This window comes from Pocillopora verrucosa, chromosome 4, assembly GCF_036669915.1.
Source record: "Pocillopora verrucosa isolate sample1 chromosome 4, ASM3666991v2, whole genome shotgun sequence".
Taxonomy (NCBI): domain Eukaryota; kingdom Metazoa; phylum Cnidaria; class Anthozoa; order Scleractinia; family Pocilloporidae; genus Pocillopora; species Pocillopora verrucosa.
The window spans coordinates 22267453-22291223 of NC_089315.1; the positions used below are offsets into that span (position 1 = coordinate 22267453).

The following is a 23771-nucleotide window of genomic DNA, read 5'->3' on the forward strand; positions in this document are numbered from 1 at the left end:
GAACAAGACTCATTTGCTTGCCGGAAAACATCCGCTCCACGATCGAAAAATAACCTGAAAATTGAATAATCTAGCCAAAACTCACCAAATATGTTTACAAAACATTTTAGCCGCAACTCGAACCAGACTCATTTGGCGAGAGCCGAGACGCGAGAAATGGCGGGAAAACTAGGGCGGATAGAGGTTGGGCGAGTCGTTCGGCGGGTCAAACGTCTTTGCAAGCGTACTCAGATAAAAGCTGCGTGGCTGCGTGGCTAAATTGAAATTGTAAGCAAGGCTACATGAATGCTTTCAGCTATTTTGTCGTCTATATGGCATTCAGCCATGGCGTATATACCCTTTCTTTTATCGGGAACTCATACGCGACTTAGTCTTTCTCAGCTGCTATGGAAAGTTCAAAGTTTCCAGGGCCGAGAATTCGTTAACAGGGTTAACGAGGAACTTTTTAAGTTGTGTAGCAAGGACCACAGGATTCATTCGGCATACCACCTGCAGTCCAACGGTCTTGATGAAAGAATGAATCAGACGCTAACGAGAGCCTTCGTGAAGTTCGTGAACGACAACCAATTGCAAGATGACTGAGATGTGCACATCAAGTCCATTCTGTTCGCCTATCGAACCTGTAAAAATGACTCCACCAAATTCACACCGTTCGAGTTGATATTTGGCCGTGCACCCGTGCTACCCATCGAGATGGAAATCAGGTCAAAGCCCAGTAGCACTGACTCATTTTCTGACAAAGTCGAAGATGCACCCTCTGATTTTAATGACCGAGTCCTTGTCATGATGAACATTCGTGACCAGGTGAAGGCTCTGGCAATGCAGAAAACTGCCAAAGCTCAAAAGCGGCAAAAGAAGTCGTATGATGCAAAGCACCAGCCACTAAGATCCAAGGAGGGCGACACTGCTGAAACGAAGATGGTACTGAGCTGTAAACATCATCTAAAAGCTGAGGACTGAAGATCTAGTATCATTCGGTACAGTCACACCCAAACACAAACACTTCTGCTGAGATGCCTTTGAAATCTGGTGCCAACAGAGAGAACAAAAACACTTCGGCAGAACTTACCAAGTCTGTTAAAGTGAATCTCCTTGAAATAGATGGTTATACCATCATAAGCAACGGTCGCCTTGACGACAACGTTATTAATGAATCACAAAACATTTTAAAGAAGCAATTTCCGAACATTGGTAGCTGGCAAAGATACGCTGCTATGTCAAACATCTCATCTGCTGCTTCTGAAGAGTCTGTCCAAATTCACCACACTGGAAAAAAATAATTGGGTTTGTTCAACGTCGATTGATGAACATTTGCGGGTTTACGTCAGTTCGTCCAGCAGATGCTTACGACATCGATGGAAATACAGCTGGCTGAATGTTATCAAACCTTGGTCACGAACACGACCCTTGTTGTGGAACTACTGCCTGCACAAATACAACGGGGAGGGGTGAACCGTGGCCTGTTTGCCATCGCCAATACATACGAACTGGCAGCTGGAAATGACCCGAAGGATGTTTCTTTCAACCAAGGGAAAATGCGCAGTCATTTAGTTCAATGTTTGGAGCAGGGTCGCTTTCGACCTTTTCCGCGACAGTCGAACACTGCTAGATTCAATAAGAGACAAACTTGTGAGTAATTTATTTTGTTATTGTTCAGTGCCCGAGTGTTTGGACGACATGTTACAGTGTAAGTTGTGCGAGGGATGGTCGCGTTAAATCCTTGCGTATACTGTATGACTCGTTATAATAAATGCAGCAGAACTGGAACGAAATGGCTGTTTATCTTTATTGAAGAATGTTGTGCTGTGATTGAAAAGAACCTCGACGAAAAGCTTGCAAATTGAATATGTTACCAAATATGATACAAACGATGCTTAAAAGGAAAGTTTGATTGGGGGGTCCAAATTGCGAAGGGGTCCATATCCGCTAACGGATTTGGACGGCATGTTACAGTGCTAAAGCCGTGCCGGAATGTTTAAGTCGTGCCGGGAAAAAAACCGAGGTGGTGAAAAATTAAGTTGAGGGGGTGAAAAAAAAGAATCGATGAGAGATACGAGATGGCACTAACTGGGCTACGTATCACTCTCGTCAGCAATAAACTTGGTTGTCAGAACTAATCTGCACCAAGGTTTTCGAACTGTCTGAATTCAGCCAAAGGAGAACAACACAATTTAATAATTGATTCTAGCAAAAAAACCGGACCTCGCACCTAGACATCTCTCTGCTAAAACATTTACGAGCAAGGTATGGCTATGTCTTTGGGATCCACCATTTAAGTGCTAAAATTTCAGTTTCGCATCAGAAAATGGTTTATTCAAGTTTGTTAAATTGTATGATTCTTAAAGAAAAAAAAGGGCGACCAAGTTTCCTCATTTGAACTCTCATTCCAAAGATTTTAAAAAAACCGTCAAAACCTTGAGAAATAACCGTCTTCCATTAAGAAGGCTTATTTGTAAATATCAACCTTCAGGATGCCACCTCTTTGAACCCCTGGAAAACTTTTACAAAACCGTGCAATCGGAAACGCTGACTGATATCATAACATCTTAACAAAAAAGGAGAAGTGGTAAGACAGAAGTAACTTTGCAACGATAAGTATTTATCGCCAATCCGCTGTTTAGAAATCATTTTTATACATTTCCATACTGATGTTTTTTCAGCCTGCTCTGGATTATTTGCATTTCATAACTTAAAACACATTCCATGCCTCACGACCCAAGAAATTCGACGCTAGATGCACCACTTACCCGCTCACGCTGATTGAACAATTGTATCTCTGAAGTTTGTTGTCTCTTTTGTCTGGGGTTTTAAACTGGAGAACCCTTGGGTGCTAATTATCTGATCGCGATTCCTGCTCAAAACGTTCGGCATTCAAAAACAGCACTACGGTTGGCTTATTGAGCATTTTTTTGTCGATGACTTACATTGTAATTGTCAGCTACAGAAGCCACATTTTTTCAAACCTCTGTAATGTAATTGTTTTGCAACGAGTTCTAAATACCACAAATAGATGAAACGGTTAGTTCGCCGTTCTTTTGGTTTGGATGGAGATCTGAAGAAAATGATGCGTTTTTAACCTCACGAAATAAAGGTTAAAAACCGTAAATAACAGCAAATTATGTTCTGTGGAATTCAGATCGTCATCTTATTGAGCTTTGTTGTTTCTGAGACTTCAGAACAACTTAGTTTCCAAATAAGAGGCAACGAGGTCGGTAGAAGTAAGAATGGCTCAGGAGTTTTGTGTTCAGAAGCAGGGAACTGTACATGTATGTTTGAGGAGCTTAGTGTGTTTGTAAAATGCACCACTGCAGGCAGTAAACTTCAGCAAATTATATCCGCACTTCCTGAAAGGACGGCGCACTTGTAAGTACGCTAAATATCGGTAGTCTTGAAGTTTATTTAGCTTCCATGTGCATGTTTTATCACCGCAGACTTGTCGGCGTGATTTACTTCAAACGACACACGTATCCTTCAGATATAGCTCTTATGATCGCAGACACGATATGTATATGTGGAAATGTAATTATCATCAAATCACTTTTACTCTCGCAGAAACGTGGTTAATCGTCCTTTTTTTTTCGCTGACTCTTCAGGTCGAATTCGATTGAATTGTGAAGTTTTCACTACAATTTTTGGAGCAACTGCAGAATACCCGGCCACTCATTTACATGTCATTGAATAAGGATAGCGTCTATTGTGTTATGCCTCGATCTTCAAAGCCTCCCGACACATGTAAGTGAAGCGGACCAAAGTGGCCGGGTATTCTGGAGCTTCGCCCAATTTTTTTTTTGGATATTTTATATACTGTGCTACGCTGTGCTCGTCAATGTGTACTTCAATACACAGCCTCACCATACATTTCTGCCAAAAGCACTGTTTGCTTAATTAAGTCACGAGTTCTGTTCCTTGAGAAAAAGCACGCTTATATGGGAGTGCCGCTGAGGCCTACTTGCAAAAAGATTCTATTTTAGATTTCCTTCCTCTTATTTTCATCTGTCGTATTTGCTTAAATTCTTTCAGAATTCTGAGGAACAATGGAATATCTAGCCTGGTGTCACTGACTGTTCTTAGTAACTTCAATTATCTGCAAGTTTTGTAAGTCAAACTACTTTTCTCTCTTTCATTCACCGACAAGCTCCTTTAGTTGAAGTCGTTCAACGATCGTCGGGAGGGGGTGAATCGCCAGGAGCTGATTCAGTCAATTATTAAAAAGCTTTTACAACCCCCACGTATAATGACGCACATTTACGTTTGGAATTCGTGAATTTCAGTTATAGTGCAATAAATCGTAAGGGCCTATTTACACGGTACGACTTTGTCGCATGCGACAAGCTTACGACAGGCTTACGACACGAATTGTTTCGTGTAAATCAAACCTACAACTCGCTTACGACTCTTAAGTCATGTCGTAGGCCTGTCGTAAGCTTGTCGCATGCGACAAAGTCGTGCCGTGTAAATAGGCCTTAAGGGTTCTATTTCTTCGTTTCTTGGAATGGGTTGATCCCAGAACATATGCGACTTAGGATGTGGTCAACATTAGACTTGGGAAGGGGGCGGATAATTTTGTACCTTGATTCTACCGTTTAATTGCAACCGCTTGGTCGGGGACTAGGAGCGGGTCTTTCTCGCCCGAAAAATATTACACATACGAGTGCTTGCACATTTAAACAAGTCAAGCGATAAATTGCATAAAAGATCAAAACGCTTGTGATATTCGTAAATGTAACGAAAAAAACTATCAATTATGAAGGAATTTTGAAAAATCCTAATTTGAAAAATGACGCGTATATTTCCCTCCTATAATTGTAGACCTTAACACTCTCAGTCCTTCCTAAAAATTTGGTCCACTCTGAACAAGTTGTCTACGATCCCTTCGAAGGAATTGTACACCGGAACTTCATGAGGGTTACCAAAACGTTTTCCCGCCCTCCGCAAACTAGATAGACCGAACCACACTAGGTATTCAGAACATATAAGAGCGGGAGAAACACTTGAAAAGAAGACATCTTTACGAAGCCATTCCAAACGACTCTTTCCGAACCACCTCTGACAAGATGAAGTCTTAGCCCTCAGTCTATATAAAGAGGGCCGCCTTTTTGGCACGTAGTGTGTTTAGTGCCCCAACGAGGAGAGGAGAATCTAGTTATGTGGGTCTGATTATTTAAACAAAGATAAGCCGATGTTTAAAATAATCAATTTAGCTGAATCTTTTATCTGAAAATTTATTTCCGCGAACAGTGTAAAAAGGGCCGAAAGTTAACAGTGGAAGGACATCATGCACTGATGGCGTGAAACCGTAGTTTGGGCTAGAACTCTTACAAAAACAACCGGCCCGTAAAAATTTCCTCAACGCGAGATCTATGATTAACTTTTAAAGAGACTTCAAGTTTGTAATTCAAATTTTTTAGCCCTGGCAATATTTGCCATCATGCAAAACTCGAATCAACGAATCGTATTTTCAAACATTAATGAAAACTATTGTCTATGAATATGACAACTTCTACATGTATTGAATAGTATTAAATGTATTTATAAAGTCATCTGCAAATTTGTCCAACCTGTCATTTTCCATGTTTCCCTCTCCCAATTTTGATGGCGACAAGGGCACAGCTAATTTCAACGGGAACGGTTTATGCTATACCACACCAAGAGAAAGATGGACGAGGTTGTGCGAAATATTGAGATTTGTAAATGGCGAGGAATTTTTTTTCGAAGCCTAGGACTGAGAAGAGAAATGAAACCGCGAGGCGTTGACAATTTACGATAGTTTACGAGTACTGAATTTGGACACTGTTTCATCACTTCATCATAGCTTCCGTTTTTATACCTATTCCTTGGTTGTCGCAAAGTACAGTGATCTGTTTGGCAGTGTCGCGCCTGGTTAAACCCAAGTTGTCCGAGTTTACCGCCTTATTTACACTGATGGACAAACGATAGCCTTTATAATATTGATAATGTATTCTCCTGATTATGGAGACGGTCAAAGACTTGCTTTAGGCATATTTAGCTAGCTAAAAAAGACCCGCCGATGGGAGGACCAACAGGAAAGCTATCAAATTCTTCAGCCGATCGCGCGACAATAAAGTTCATATCTCAATTAAAGATACCACAAACTTCATGAACTTCATAGAAAAAAACCCTCCGAAAGAAATTATAATCGTTTCAATGCATGTTACGAGCTTATACCACAAGTTGAGGGCATAAAAATAGTATGCACAGCGTACGATTTTACAGAGATGCCCTCCACATTCCAAAGCCTAAGCTAGAGAAAGCTAAGGAAATCATTCCAATTCGACGAACAAAAGTACTCGCAATAGCACGGAACCACCATGGTTACCCGAAAGGCAGTAGCTTTTGCAAACATCTTCATGGTCAAAATCGAAACGCAAATCTTTGATAAAAGTGTAAACAAACCGCTCGTTTGGAAAGTTATATCGAGGACATAATTTCTCTCTTGCACACCCACTGATATGTCGTCAACCACTTCATTGAACAAACAAATAAACACCTCCCAACAATCATATAGGGCTGAACCTCAATATCTGTTTCAGAAGCTATTTTGTCAGAAAAAACCATCTATAAGGGTGAAAGATTCAACAAGGAGTCAGTTCTCGATATAAGAACCCACTTCAAACCTACAGAGACATTCTACACGTTCGACAGCACACGTTCTACATTACGTGTCACCCACTGGGAGTCTAGAAAGGCTTCGCTACAGGCGAATCGTTACGTCTCCTCACGACTAATTCTTCAAAACAAAAATTTGTTCAAGACACACCTGGCAGAGAGAGGCAGGGAGAGGCAGAGAGAGGCAGAGAGAAGCAACCCGAAAAACGTTTTTTAAACAGCACACTCTCAGAGGTGAAAGACGAACCTTCCTCCAACAGGGAAGAACAAACGATCGAATTTTGCCCTTTGTAACACAATACTATCCAGCAGTTCCAAACCTTATAGAAATCCTTATCAGCAAGTGTCTTTTCATACACCAACAACCATTGCTCAAATAAATCTTGAAAGAAACGATAATATCATATAGAAAACGGCGCTCACTCGTAGAGATACTCGTGAGAGCAAGTTTATAACAAAATTAAATATGGAGCCGTGTACGCTTATTATCACTAGTAACAAATACAGAGAAAACTGGACGTAATACGGATACTACGGTATCATTTAGCCCTGTCAACCCCGATTTACACGGGAGCATTAATTAAACCCGTCTATTAGACGAAGAAATACTTAATGTCTCAGGCTGAGTCGTGTGACTCGCAATTTGAGTTAAATTATTATCCCGTCTTTTCCTTATCCCGCCTTCGAAACAGAGCGTATCCCGGTCTCGCCTTCCTATTTCATATTTCTATTTCATATCCCGTATCCCGACTCGATTTTAAGCCTTATCCCGCATCCAGCTAAACCTATGTTGTACCCTCAAAATTAGGTATTATACCTCGTAATCATTTATGTTTCTTGACCTAGGGATCTACGCGACAATCTCATCACTACACTAGACAGCATCCAAATGGAAAGTTCATTCAAGCGGTTAAAGAAAGTGTAAGTATTTTTTCAGGAGGAGCGAAAAGTGATCATTTTGTCAACAGTTCCGTTCAACATTGTTATTTGGGTGCCTCAGAACCATTTTCTCACTTTCAAAAACACTGAGGTGTTCTATGACATTATAACAATCATATCTTTCTTATTTTATCCCTTTAAAATGGCGTAACACACTTTTCCAATTATCTCCAGTCAAGTAAGGGCACTTTTTTATTTAGGGAGCCACTATAAAAATGCTTAAGACAATGTCTTGAAAACACCCCGTGTTTCGGCCTTATTTACTTATACTCCAGAATAGCTCGGCTTACCCCGTTTTTCTAGTAATCATTTAGTCACAATCCGCATACCGATAATCACATTTTAGGGCACTTTTTAAAGGAATCTGTTTGTTATGTTCGGAACCACATTAAAATGCAATAATGAAAGGTGACTTTTTGCATGTTGCTTGCAACTGATTAATAATCAAAGGGCGCCTGTGGCCAACTCGTGGATAAAGTTTTAAAGAGATATATACTTTAAAGTAGCTATCAGTAAACTAAAGTGTTTAAAAAAAAGATAGAAAGTAGAATCATTGCAAGTATAGAAATTATAGTACTTGAGTATGTGACTCCTTAGTATTGCACTGCGCAGCCTGTACTACGCCTGGTCCCCTTAAGAAAATTAGAAAAATTTTCGGAAGGAAAAAAACTTATAGCTACGGGCGTACACAAAGCACTTTACAAGGGGATGCAAACTCAGTATGACCTTCAAAAAACTACTCGAGAAACGTTTTGATCTCGTTTTAAACTGTGTGAAATGTTCCACAAATTATGTTACATTGTTCCATACTCACCCTTGAGAATATCTATCTATCCATTTTTACATTGCTGACACTTGCTTCTAGCTACCGCAAAAAGTACTGTGAACAAATGAAATATTAAACGAGCGTGATTAGTACCACTGAGTACAAGCATAAATAAGGTACGCTTGGCTCTTCACCAACTACAATGACCTGTATTTTTAATTGAATAGTTTCTGATAGGGAGCATTCAAAGAAAGTTGAAAAAAAATGTTCAGCAACTTTTATTTTTGAAGAATCACCTGAAGTGACCATTATTCTTAACTATATTTGATCATATTTTGTTGTCGTTACTTTTTAACTCGTGAATTGCGCGTATGCGCAAGAGCGAGTTATAGATACGATGTGGGGAATGGCATTCGCTCGCTCGCTCGCTCGATTGGTCGATTCCTGTAAACTTTTTTTCGATTTTAGGCTTTTGAGTGCATTTGATAGTTTTTGGCGAGCAATAAACAGACGAAATGGCGACCTTTGTTGCTAAAATAGTGGTGGGGTGAAAAAGAAGCCAATGATAATCTTAAAAGAGTTTTTTTTTTTCGTTTTAGTTTCAACAAGCGGCGCCAGCGACTGGCAGGCATGCAAGGATTCACATTGAAATAACAGAACAACCTTCGTTTTTCATAAAATTGTAATTTACAATCCTTGAACTTGAAAACAATCCGAAGATTCATTGAAAATATCACTTACTGCGAAGCGCTCGGAGTTTACAGATGTTCAAAAGCTTTTTCTGTTATGGCGTGAGATTGCGGACAAAATCGATCGTTACGTTTCGTCACGTGTGTTTTTCCTGTGTGAAGCAACAAAAGATGCCGGCGACTGACGAAATAACAAGTTAACACGAAAATTAAATAACACCTAAACAAACAATTTTAGCTACCGATTTTCAGTGAATTTTTAAAGAACAATTTTCTTTTAGGTTTCAAGACAATTTGAAGATTCAACATACATACAACGTACTAAAATGCGAAAGTTACACACCACAAAATTGATAAATAGGCCTGAAATGAAATTCTATCTTGTTATTGATTATACGTTGCCTAGCACGTGACTTAAATCTACCCAGGCGGAGATCCAAAATGACGGTGGCAGGCTTGGCTTAATTATATCACTCAAAACTCGTTCCCGTTTGTCTCGTTTGATAAAGAGGGAATCGTTAATGTTTTCATAAGACAGTATCGCCTTGATTTTCTAATATTTACAACGAAAGACAGTAAATTTCACTTTTCACCCACATTTACTTCCAACCTTTTCTTTTGAACCAGAAACAAAAATGATAGAAGTTTAAAATACGACATCATCCACCTTGTCAAATGTAATAGCATGATCATTTCAATTGTAATGCCTTCTTATCCCAACGTTACTTTGTTTCTTTGCTACATTAGCGAACACTGAACTACTGCTCGTACTCTAGATATGACAATCAACCACAAAATTTCCTAAACCTGATAACTTTAAACATAATCTAAAAAATCATGTGTCAATTCACGAGTTTGCTCACAGAGCACTTTGATTTCAATATACAGTGAATCAAAAAATAGATGGCCATAAAATAGCATTCATTTTAAGTTTTAGGCGGAACGCTTCTTTGTATCGCCTCGCTCATTTAATTATGCTTCCAGGGAAAAACAGATTCGGTATTTTGGTTTTTTACGCGTAGAAAGACAGACCTTTAACGTTCAAAGTGGTATTTAAACAAAGGAGTATAGAAGTATTCTCTTAAGAAAAAGATCACCACCATTTCTCAGCATTATAAATGATACTCTCTTCACAGTTTATTGGATAATAACCCTTTGGAGTGTGACTGTGGAATAACTCCTTCCCTTTGGACAGCTAAACTGACTGGTACGTGTGCAAATCCACCTCATCTAAGAGGAGTTGAAATTGACACACTTAACGACGAGGATTTCAAATGCGGTAAGTCAAATTCTTATAACCTTTCAAAAACTCTAAAACAGAGTTTGCTTTTGAGCATACGTGACAGATAGAAATGAAAGGAAAATAAGGCGAGAATTCACACAAAACATTTGACCCCCTTATAGGCCCTGCCTCCCATAACCTATTCTTATCTTCACCTAATTTAAAAAAAATTTTCGTTAAAAGAGAATAGTGAAGAGCAGATGTTCTTATGTTAACCGCTCAAAGTCTAAAAGGTGGATCAGTAGCTGGGAATAGTTGGAAATCCTCTAAAGATTATTGTTAGTCTGTTCCCTTATCTTTTTTATCTGTAACAAATTTTCATCATTTCCACGTTATTATTTCTTAGCTAATAGCTGTGCAAGACTTTTCATACAGGGGAAACGCTCCACAGGTTTTTACAATATTCAAAGACCTGACATCTCCTTCCTGCCCAGAAACCAGCGTTACGTACAGGTATGGTGTGATGACATGCACGGCCCTGATGGCGGATGGATCCTACTCCACGAGCGTGCCGATGCCTCCTTTAACTTTTTTAGAAACTGGGTTTCTTACGAAAACGGTTTTGGCAAACCTGGCTCTGATTTCTGGATTGGTAACAGCGACATGCATGCTATAACGTTCAACGGTAGGCATATGGTAAGATTTGAATTTCTAGAGTATTTTGATAAAAGAAACCAACCGCTGTTTGCAGAGTATGAGGACTTCAAGGTGTTGGGTCCCTCCTCTGGGTATGTTCTCCAAGTAGGCAAATTTCGAGGTAATGTGGCTAACATCCTCTCAGCTTCCAACAACTCTGCATTCTCTACCTGGGATCGCGATAATGACAAAATAGAAGGATCATGCGCAAGAATAAGGAAAGGAGCTTGGTGGTACGGAGGCAGTTGTCTTGTACATGACCTAACCAGCATGCTGGTATTCGTGGCGCTTACAATAAAAGTCAAAGAAATCTTTGAAGGTAATAGATTTATAATCACAAATGAGTCGTGTCTTTTTGGTCATAACATCATTACCGCATATCTCTTCGTGTACAAGTCAAATTTGCAGAAGAGTATTAAAAATTTATAAGAATGTTTAATTATTTCACTCTCGAGATCTCCTCATTAATTCTTCTCACTTTCTGCCCTACAATTCTTATAATATTAGTTTAGAGAATTTTGTAAAGGATCAGATTATAATTCCCTACATGATATTTTTCTTTATTCTCATCACTTGTCTGGTTGATGTTGTGATGATATTGTAAGGGGAAACACTGTCTTGGTCACTCATACATGTCCAGGGTTAAAATACGGTGACTTGAAATGAAGCGTTACAAGCTACTTTTAATTTGTTTCGTTTTCTTATACTATGGCTTAAATTATGATTTTTCTTTAACAAAGAATTCTCTAAAAGCCATATTAAATGTATTTCCACCATATTGAGGTTCCAAAGGCTAACCCAGTTAAGTGTTGCAAAATTTCAGCCATAGACTCTTATGGAATCTTACCTGTTTGTTAAGGGATTCTCGTTTCCTTCTCTGGCTTCCCCTGGCGAATTTTCCAGGAAAAATTAGGAACACTCACGAACTACTCAAAACGGAATTCTCAACTCGATTAATCATATTTATGTGTTTTGATAACGAGAACCGTGAGCTGTCAGGTTACCGAATTGTTTCCAAAGTAGCGACTTCCACAGTCAAATTCTGGGCACATTTGAAGAGAATTTTACAGGATATAAAAGCCACATAACTGATTTATAATGATATCCTCTTTTAATCCTACAGATAATTGCAATTTGAGGGAAATTTCTGGTAGAATTGAGTGCGGATGGCCAAACATTACAAAGGAACAGTGCTTGGAACGCGATTGTTGCTATGACCATAATGCGATATATCCCACAAAAAACTGCTTTGTTAAGCCTCATCTTGGTAGGTATATACTGATGGAATGCGAGTTTCCTAAGTCTACTATATATTTCGGCCAGAGGAATAACAAATGTTGCTTTCCGTGTTTGATTTTTCGCAGTGGTTATTTGTATTCGTATGATAGTATTTTCAAAACGTGTTTAGTTAAAATGTCAACTTCATGTTTTGTCATTTTATGCCCAGGCTATTCTACAAAATACTTAAAATGCTTTCCATTTGTCCGAACCGGAAGCAGGAAATATAAATTTCAAGCTATGGAACTTCGTAAAGCTGAGATTTATCAGAGCGTTAGACTAACTAATCACATCTAAAATCTTCATTCATTAATCAGCTCTCAGTTGGCTTGTTAGCTCAGTTGGTAGAGCGCTGCACCGTTATCGCAGAGGTCATGGGTTCAGATCCCGTACGGGCCTGAATTTTTTTCAGGTCCTATTTTCAACTACTCGTTTCAGTAGTGTTCTTAGCTGCGAGGATCTCTTAATTTCATAGTCAGAATTTACTTGCTAATATGGAATTATTTTCCTTAAATGTCTCTTTAATTCGAGATGAACGAAAACTTTTGCTGCCATTATATTGAAAATACCCATGGAATTGTAGTTTTTAGGTGTCAAACACGACCGAATGAGGATTTTCTCATCATGCAAAAAAGCAAAATGGTTGAGAGAGCCCACCATATTTGTATTTGATGAAACTGATTTAACTAATGCACTGTTCTTATGCTGCAAGTTAATCTGGTGGCTGAAGCGCGACTAACAAAATTTTCAAACAACGGATGCGTTTTTCCATAACCAGCTTATCTGCATTGAATTTACAGAATATAAAATTTTTATAGCCTTTCCTATTTAAATTAATCGATAGCTAAACAGCAACCTAGACACGATCAAAATTCAACAAGTAAACCATTCATTTTGAAGAAAATATTACTAATGAAAACGTAGACGACCCACTTTTGACGCAAATGAATGCAAAATTCCACAATCGTGAAATGTTTGAATGAAATATAGCACAGAATCTAATAAAAAATGAGGAGAAATTTAAATGAATGACACAGTTTATCTAAAATTGCCGGGTACCTTGTTTGATATTTGCCGCAAATTTCAGTTGTCGCGGAGAGGGGTGCATATTTACATGTACCACCGACTTTTCAACAGAATGTGTACAACTTTGCGTTTCAATTCTGCTTTATATTGTCAGTTTCTTTAAAATCTTGGGTAAAACAATCAGTTAGATAGCGAATAAATTTTTGAAATTATTACTTACTTTGGCTTTGCTTTCTAAACTCTCACAGCTTTTACAACTCCAGAAAACACACGCTAAATAGCAGGTTTAACGAGCACATATATCACATTCTTGCTCTTTTGAAGGTACAAGGATGGAACAATCAAAATGTTGTTTCTTTAAAAATTAAGAAGTTAATTTTGCGTCCTCACTGGCTACACAAGCCCCCTCGGGATTGCCCGCTTTGACCTGGGCAAGAAACTTTTAAAGTTCGTAATTTTGGACAATATTGAGGTAGAATCGCAAAAAGCGGCAGAGGACAGTCAAAACAAAAAAATTACTCTCCTGTGAGTGTTGTGCTACAAACACAGGTGGCTTTCTTTCCCAGCTTTCGAAATAAACCTGTCATTCTTGATTCTTAGGGTTTAGAAATTTAGAAATTTAAGCGAAATTTAGTATTTAATAAATCTTTTATTGACAAAGCTTATTCGTTCAAAATGGCTTGAGGTTTTTATGGACCTCGACCTCGTCTCGGTCCATAAAAATGCAAAAAAGAACTCTGCCAATATCCAGCCATCTTGACCTCACGTTTGGTCAATAACGCATATATCATAGCTGGCTGCAAATTCCTCATGGTATCGATCTCGATCGAGTCAGCATCATTTTTCTTAACAACTTTTTTTAGTAGATTTTACTAACAAGTGGCATTTACCCTTGAACTAGAAAATTATTCAAATTCATCCGATAAGAATTTTTAAATTCCCTTTATCCAACAAGTGTTTCCTGAGCGAATTGGTTGCTTCTCTGTCGAAAGTAAACGGATATTAGAATATCAAGAGCCTCCGTTAGAAATTGTGAAGGAATGCAGCTCTTTGGCGGGGTCGCATGGTCTTAAGGTGTTTGCTGTACGAAATGGGAACAAGTGCCTTGGGGACCTGCATTTGTTATCCACGTTACCTCGACTGAATTCTACTAGAGGATGTCTTGGAGGTCGAGGAGGTCAAAACGTGTCTGATGTTTATCGCCTTACAAGTAAGAAAACATTGCCTTCCATGTTACAAAAAACATTTATTCCTTTTCTTTCTTTCCTTGAATTATCCATTCCGTTTCTCTCAAGCTCACTTGATTATTCGTACATCCATCTATCGATCCATTGCTCGATCTCTCTAATTCATTCATTTTCTAACAAATTTGGTTTCTCTCTTCAGTTTATGTTGATTTCCATGTCACATCTCAAACCATATTTAGCAATCATCGAGTGTCGAAAGAAATCCAAGATTGCATTAACTTTTCTGCGCCCCGCTCTGATTGGTCCAAATAAAACGCTCGCGCCGCCCTGAAAACCAAATCAACCAATCTCCAAAAAGGAGAAAAACTCTCAGATTTAATTGACGCAAGTCTTCTACATTTTTTCTTTAGTGTTTGTCTCTAGGCCAACTGTACTCAGAATCAGCAATGTAACTTTTACAAGTTTCCGCGTGGATTGGAATCCGGTCCCAGAACGCTTTATTCTCGGCTATAGAATCTTCGTGCAAAATACATCTCTAAACGAAACTCATTCTTGGAACAAGACCTATGCTGATATCACAGGTCTCCGTAGCAACACTGAGTACACCATAAGTGTATTACCAGTTCATGGATTAACAGACGGAGAGCACCTTGCAGCAAGTGCGGCAAAGATTATCGTAACTACCATGCGAGAACTAGGTAAATTTCTTTTAGATTTGGAATTCCCACAATGTGTCAGAATTTCCTCATTAACTACATGTAAATCTAAAATTTTTAAGGTAAGTCAAATGAGTGAAATTAAAGTCCCCGGAGCTGCCTCTCGGGATTATCATAGGAGCTAATGAAAAGTATTTTACTGACGTGACTCATTAAGAACTTCGCATGTTTGCCACTTATACAAGACATTTTTTCATCACTGAAGCTGTTAATTGTGTTTCAACGAAATGATTTTCATCAAGAACGTGGCACACACTATCGCCTAACCTTGAAAAGACACATTTTCCTCTGGTCTGTGGTTTTTTTTGGCCATTTGTGACCTTTGCTTTTTTTGACCCTGTTTCCTTGCGTTTTTCATGGGTGCTGACCTCTTTTACATCCTCACTTGTTACATGTGTGAGCTATCATTTTTATTTCAGTTCCATCCCAAGCGCCTGACTTCGTAATCGCAGAGACGTCAAACTCCACAAGCCTGGTAGTAAAATGGAGACACCTGCCAGAAGAAAATTTTCGAGGACAACCAATTGGTTACTATGTTACTTTTTTCCCGGCTGATTTAGAGAATGATATCAATTTTGTGAAAGTAAACTTCGCGTCCAATAACACCATACTTTCAAACCTGACAGCTTACACCACGTACCTCATCAATGTGTCTGCAGTGAGTCCTGGAGGAATAGGTCCTGCACACACAATAAAGGCTCGAACACAAGCAGCAGGTAACCTTAAAACGTCGAAGCTATATATTTTTTTATATCTGCTATACAAAAAGTCATTCACTACAGAAAATTACTGAGATCATACTAAACATGAGTGTGGGTGTGATCTACACAGCGAAAACCACAACACCGACCAACCTGACTGTTCATACCATGTATGTGAATAGTGTGTTAGGGGTAAGCTTTGTCGGTATAGGACAAGCAAACACAGGGAAGGCTCGAAAAGGCGCAGAATGTATATGAAAGATTTTATTTTCTACACAATGGTTTCTTTACTTAAACGTCCTCTTCCACTGAACATACCAAAAAAAAAAAAAAAAAAGACCGGGCGTGTCTTGTTCATACTAACGATAAACGAGTGGAGAGCAAGATTAAACTGCCAATCCGAGCTGGATGTACCTTTCAAGAATTCTTTCCCTTGGTTTGGTGAAAAAATTAAGCAAAAAAGTGTCAATGTTGTTTCTATAAATAGGCATCACGCCATGTAACAAATAAAGCGTAATTCTGTCACCTACGATTAATCCTTACCTAACAAATCATCAAGGAAAACCGGTATCCCAACAGCTCTATTACAGAGACTCTGATTATCTCTCCCATCCTTTTGTTCTGATTTATTAGCCCCATTACGAGCCCCTGAGTTGGTTGCTGCACACAACTCTAGTTCCACGACTCTGGTAGTAGAATGGAGTCACTTGCAAAAGGAATGCTTTCGAGGAGACCCTATCGGCTACCAAATCGTTTATTACCCGGCTGACAGAGGAGGTGAACGCCATTCTACGAGAGTGAGTGACACAATGAACACCACAACACTGACCAACCTGACTGTTTATACCCTGTACGTAATTCATGTGTTAGCGGTGAGCTCTGGTGGAATAGGACCAACAAACGCAATAAGCGCTCGAACGGATGCCGCAGGTATACGATTTTTAAAGTCGTACTGTTCCAGCCCCAATTTTCTTTTGAGGCTAGCTTGGACCAATTTTTAGTGTTTAGGGGGCGAAGCCGTGAGAGGATTGAAATGAGAAAATTGGTTGAAAAGAAAAGCAACAGTTAAGGGCCTTATGATGGTCTTTTACGATGTCCATGTGGAATAGTAAGATTTTTCATAAGAAATTGTGTAAGATATCGAATATCTCTTTGTGAACTTGACCTGAGAAATATGAGACTACTGTAAAACAAGTACTTATGGAAAGAGAAAACTCTCTTCAGTGCGTAAGAGGGTTTATATTCAATCACCTCAAAAGCTTTCAAAAAGAATCTATTTTCATCCTTCAGTTTTCAAATGTCTTTATCTAAATTATAGTTTGATACAGAGATTTAGATTTTTTTCGTGGTTGTTTAACCATTGGCTCTTTTATAATTTCTTTTTGAATTCGTTGCTTCTGTACGTCCCATGATGCACCTTTTACAAGCTCCATCTCTCGCTCCTGATATGTTAACCGCTTACGGCGTGAGCTCTACATGTTTGGTATTGCAATGGAGACACGTAACAGAAGAATTTCTTGGACGACCAATTGGCTATCGTATCACTTATCATCCATCTGGTGTAAAGAGAAATATCAACTATGTGAGTGTGGACATCGTGTTGAACACTACAAAACTGACCAACCTGACTGTTTACACTAAGTATGTGATTAATGTATCAGCGGTTAGCTCTGGAGGAATAGGACCTGCCAACACAGTGAAGGCTCGAACAGGCGCAGAAGGTACAAGGCATTTTCTATGTAACTTCTCTAATGATAAAAAGATATTCTGTTCTCCATAAAGAAGGAGTGGGTTTGTCCTCATCAACTTATCCAATGGTTTCTTTTTACCCTTGTCACCCGTGAGTTATACGCTTGCATTAAAAATTTCAATGGGGTTGGGGGCATCGACTACAACTGGTCAGTTCCATTGCTTTTAAAAAGGTGTGCAGAGATAATCTTCACAATGTCAAAAATTCTCTCTTTCAGCCCCTTTTCGTGCTCCTGGCTTATTATTTGCCCGCAGTTCCAGTTCCACGGCTGTGAGAGTAAAATGGAATTACCTGTTAGAGGAGGATTTTCAAGGACAGCCTATTGGTTATAATATCACTTATTACTCAGTCGATTTAGAGAGTGGCGTTAGGTTTGTGAGAGTAAACTTCACCACAGATACCACAACACTGACTAACCTTGCTGTATACACCATGTATATCATTAATGTGTCCGCGGTGAGCTCTGGAGGAATAGGACCTGCAAACACAGCAAGGGCCCGAACAGACGCAGCAGGTAGGGATGGATCTCCTGTGCCAAAGAGGAAAAGTTAGAATAACGCAAAAGTGTTCACACAAATAAATACAAAAGTAAGATAAAGGAAGAGATCGAATGATATCACACAAAAGCCACCAAAAGGTGGAATTTGTCGATTTGATGATACGTAGTCCCAAATTTGTCGAGAGTTCGCTAATTTTTGAACATGAATTAAAATATTTTTTAATCGTGGTTAAGTCATTGACATATTTTTATCAAATGTTCCCTGAACAGGGGAAGATGAAACAGGTTATTTTTTACGATAGGCACAAACACCATCCTGCTCATGAACCTTCAAGACTGAAAGGACTTAGATGCAATTTGCCCTAGATGACATCTCTCTAAAAATACAATAGTATTCCAATAAGCTAAGTTTAGGATGTGCACAAGTAAATTAACTTTGATCTGCTAATTATTTTTTGAGGATTGTATATAACTTTGACAGCTTTTAATGTTAGATAATTAGGTCTTATCAAAGGAGTTTGGTAATGTAAATTGGCCACGGCAAGAGTTTTAAAGGTGAAGTTTTGAGCGTCAGTACTTCGTCACAGGTTTTTTAGGAACTTAACCCTATTTATTTGTTTCTCATGTCACTTTATCTTCACTCCTCCAGCTCCCTCTTTACCTCCTGACTTTACATCTGCGTACAACAAAAGCTCCACGAGTCTAATAGTAAAGTGGAGTCAACTACCAGGAGAATATTTCCAAGGACAACCAATTGGTTATAATATAACTTATCACGCAGTCGATTCAAAGGGTAATGTCACATTTGCAACTGTACACTACACTGTAAATAGCACAACACTCTCCAACCTGACTGTTTATACCATGTTTGTCATCAATGTGTCAGCGGTGAGCTCCGGAGGAGTAGGACCTGCAAACACAGTGAAGGCCCGAACAGCTTCAGAAGGTGAAAAGTGAATTGCCCATTGATAATTCAGTGCATTTGGATTGCCTTGTATAACTCTCTTCCTTTAAATAAAAAAGATCTTTACTACACTGGCATATGAACGTGCTGAAAGCGGAGAAACGTGCACTCCCTGGAAAATACCTTGTCTGAGATGTGTTTTAACATTTGGAGTCTTCTCCCTTTGTATGCAGTTCTCGATCAGCAATCTTTTTTTTTCTTTCTGTTAAACATTTCATGGGATATTGGCATCCAGCATTTCCTATCAGTTCTAGAGTTTACATTTGTGACGCAGCGGCTGTAATGTTCTTTATTTCACTATGAGACTCAACGGTCCTATGGTTAATCTTCTTACAATAATTCATTTTTCATAAACAGAGAATTTCTTCTGTCGCTCATCCAATTTTCTTTTGACAATTTATTTTGATTACGTATACCCATCTACCACTTCGGCTTTACTACTCATATTTAATGTTTTTGATGTGTCAATGAATATCGACCGAGTAGTGATAAAATTTCCTCAGTTTTCAGAGCAGATGCAAAGGGTAAGGATATCTTCAAAATAGCATTAGATGAAAACCTTTTCTTGCAGAAAGAAAAAAAGAAATTGTATTTTGAAATATGTAAATGTAACTTATGTACGATTAGGGAAGACTCATCCCTTTATGTTATCATGGATAAATTGTGTTTTCTCCGCCGAGCCTTCCATCTTCACCTAAATTGCGCTGGTTTGGTTGTTTCCTTTCACATGACGGAACACATGTTAAGTCACCGATAATCTTTCCAATCTTATTGCTGTTTTCTTAGCTCCATCCAAAGCTCCCCACTTGGTAACCGCGTACAACTCCAGCTCCATAAGTCTCATTGTTCGATGGAGTCTCCTGCTAGAGAAACATTTTCAAGGACAACCCGTTAGTTACAGAATCTCTTATCACTCAGAGGAGTCAGAGAATGATACAAAATTTGTGAGCTTAAATTACACAATTAATACCACAACACTTACGAACCTGACTGTTTATACCATGTATGTCATTGATGTGTCAGCGGTAAGCTCTGGAGGAATAGGACCTGCGAAGACAGTAAGGGCTCGAACAGACGCAGAAGGTAAGGGTTAGGGTTAGGGTTAGGGTTAGTGTTGAAATGGCTGTAGGTGTAGCAAACCGTGTTGTTGCCAAAAAGAACTTTCATGGAAGGAAGAAACACAAAGAGACCTTTAATAGTAATTTCATACCTCTCTGGAACCCGCGAGGCGATTTGCTTCCTGGTAATCTTCTGAATTTTTATGACTGTTGAGTTATTGATCTTAGTAGTAATTAGGAAACGTTTTCATATTCAACGAATGCAGAATGGAAGTTTTGGAATTCTTTTTGTTACTTGCAGTCATTGAGTTTTATTGTTGGATTTGAAAAATTTGTAAAATTTTGCATCTAATTCAGTAAGTAGACATCATACACTTACTAACATAAGTTTTACTTTCAGCCCCATTTAAAGCCTCTGAGGTGATAACTGCACATAACTCCAGCTCCACAAGTCTTGTAGTGAATTGGAGTCACCTGCTGGTGAAACAATTTCAGGGAAAACCCATCGGTTACGAAATCACCTTTTATCCGGTTGAATCAGGGATAAATGGTACTCATGTAAGCGTAAACTACACGACAAATAGCACCACCCTGACCAACCTGACTGCTTACACCATATATGCGATTCGTGTGTCAGCGGAAAGCTCTGGAGGAATAGGACCTGCAAACACAGTAAAGGCCCGAACAGACTCGGACGGTACTGTAGAATCGATAATACTTTGTGGAAGCAAAATATGTTATCCTATTTAAAAATAGACTCTGAATCATGACATTACTAAACAGTGTTGTGTAAGGAAAGTCTCACACATCTACAAACCTCTTGTTTACTGATAATTAAGTCTATTTTACTTTTGTGGACTGTAAGTGTTAAGGTTTTAAAAACTTCTGGAGTGCGAGCATATTGCACATTCAAAAGTTCCAGGTATTTTAAGATTAATTTGTCTTCGATTTTTTTGGTTCTACAATTTTCTTCAATTGATCTCAGCTCCTTTTAGGGCTCCTGACTTGGTCATCGCCTACAACCTCAGTTCAACGAGTCTTGCAGTAAAATGGCGTCACCTGCCAGAAAACTATTTCCAAGGAGAACCACTCAGTTACACAATCACTTACAACCAGATTGCTTCAGAGAGTAACATTAATGTTTTTAGTGTGAACTACACGTTAAATACAACAACACTGACCAACCTGACTGTTTATACCGTTTATGTCATTAATGTGTCAGCGGTGAGCTCCGGGGGATTAGGACCTGCAAACACAGTTAAGGCCCGAACAGGCGCAGAGGGTAAGATGGTTTTTAAATAAGAACTTTCCAAAAGGAGAGCAAAGAGAAAAGAAGCAAGAATTTAACGCTTGGATTACATCTGCGTCACACCGCAGATGATAATTATGCATATAATTACACCTCCTGTTCAGCTTTTAAGTAAACTAACACGCACGTAAACTTTTGAAAGAAATTCCTCTGAGCCAACATTTTTGAAGCCTAACTCAAAACCTCTCACAGAGCTCGTAATTTGGACAACAGGTCAACAATCAAGTGGTAATCCTGAGATTCCTGGTTGGGGCTTCGTGGTTGTCTTAGCTATTAACTTGGCAGAACACCTGGCTCTTTGAAATTTTTAGAAGATCTCGGATAGCCCGTTTAGGAATGAGCAAAATGTATTCAAGAGATTGCTAATCAGTATCTTTAAGGGAAAAAATTAGTAGCAGTAGCCTTTTTAAATATTTTCCAGTTCCCTCTGTTGCACCTGGTCAAGTTTTGGTGACTGCACAGAGTTCCAAAAGTTTGCATGTTTCCTGGACTGCTGTTCCTCAAAAACATCACCACGGAAAGATCCACATGCACAAGATTTATGTTAGTCTGGCTACTAAGCCGAGTAACTACATCAATTCATATTTCACATTTAATCCAGTCGAGTACAACATTAGTGACCTTCGTGTTTTCACATTGTACGTCATTCGTGTTTCGGCGGTGAATGAGGCAGGAGAAGGACCGAAAAGTAGAGCTGTTACAGCAAGAACTCTGGAGGGCGGTGAGTTTATTCATATCAAGCGAAAATAGATATATTTTTGTAGATGTATTATTTATTTAGTTATACCCTCCATTTCTGTAGTGCCCAGTGCACCCCCGATGAATTTAAGATTGGTTCATAGCGACTCTTGGTCCATCGTCGTGGAATGGAAACCAGTCCCTGTGGGATATGAGAATGGTATAATCAAAGGATACACGCTGGTTCACAGAGTGAAGGATTCCGAAAAATCTATGTCCATGGCTGATGACTCAATTTATTCCAAGAATATTGCTGTTCTTTCTGGGTTGGAATTTGACACATTGTACTCAATCCGAGTGGCTGCTTTCACAAATGCTGGTTCTGGAAATTTCTCGGAGCCAATCGAAGTCAGAACAAAAATGTGTAAGTAAAACTCCATCACTTCCTTTATTGAGACCAAAAGATTTTCTCTCGTCTAAAAAATTTTCTCTCTGTCTTCAAAAGCGTGGCTGCTTTCCTTTCGACTCATATAGCATGCTGAGTCGGGGACTGATGATAAAAACTGGAGGGGTAGGGTAGCTTGCACATAGGACAGACGAAGCTGGCTCCTCTCTGTTTATTTATTCATTGATCGACTTTTTTAATTTTATCTTGTATATTTATCGTTTTGTTTTATCCAGCATCCTTATCTTCAACATTCTTTGATTTTGTAGTTGACCCATGTGACGATGTTTTTTGCTTAAATGGAGGGACATGTATACTGACGCCTGAATCCTACCTGAATGCAAGCAAACCTTGCGTATGCCAAAAACGGTTTTTCGGAAGATTGTGTGATGCTTATGTTGCTGGTAAGAACGTAGCAACAACTTTCCAATTCTGAATTCAGCATTGTCGAAAGCATTGTTGTAAGAATCTTTACATTTTTCAATCTTGGTTCCTTAGAGCGTTCGTGTCGAAGTCCGACCGTAGAGCTGCCTGGCCTGTCATCAAATGTAACCTCGTTACTGACTGTACGTCGAGCCAATCAGCTTGTAATTTCTTCAAAAGTCAGTCTTGATTGTGAGCTTTTGTATGAGACAATATTTAACTGGGAAGTGTACGATCTGCATTCACAATCTCGTGAACATCCCTTTCTTTCAAGATACGGTGGTACCTCAGAATTTCTCATAAAACGAGGCAAGCTACCGGTGGGTATATACTTGGTGCGACTGACTGTTAAAATGGCGGGAACGCAAGTATTTGGTTTCAGTGAGGGCTACATCCGGGTCATTGAAAGTCCATTAGTTGCGCATATCTCCGGAGGAACAAAGGTAGAAAGAGGATTCAATAAAACCTTGGTGTTCAATGCTTCCCTGTCACGTGACCCTGATTCCTTCAATCCTCCTAACGGTAAGATGACTACTTTACTCTGATCACGAAGTAAGACTAGATATATTTGCTTTTCTTAATTTACTGTGGTGGCCATCTTTTCCATTCTAAAATTCACGCTGATAATTGACTGTACCCTTTTAGTTGAGAGCGAAGATGTTTCAATCGAAGATTCGTAGTCCACCATCAGGCGCACCTGTCCTCGCCTCTTTTTGTTAACCTTCCTCTCAGTTTCATTTCCTTTTTTTTTTTTTTTTCGCTGTCCCTGATGGTAACGTTTCTAGTCTCATCTTATCC

At 39.0% G+C, this 23771-nt stretch overlaps 1 non-coding gene across 1 annotated transcript; it reads left to right on the forward strand.

Moving 5' to 3' along the window:
- The first annotated feature begins 12543 nt into the window (after window positions 1–12543).
- Window positions 12544–12616, forward strand: Trnan-guu (transfer RNA asparagine (anticodon GUU)). Its single transcript has one exon. It is a non-coding gene; the product is annotated as a tRNA-Asn (tRNA).
- The last annotated feature ends 11155 nt before the right edge of the window (window positions 12617–23771 follow it).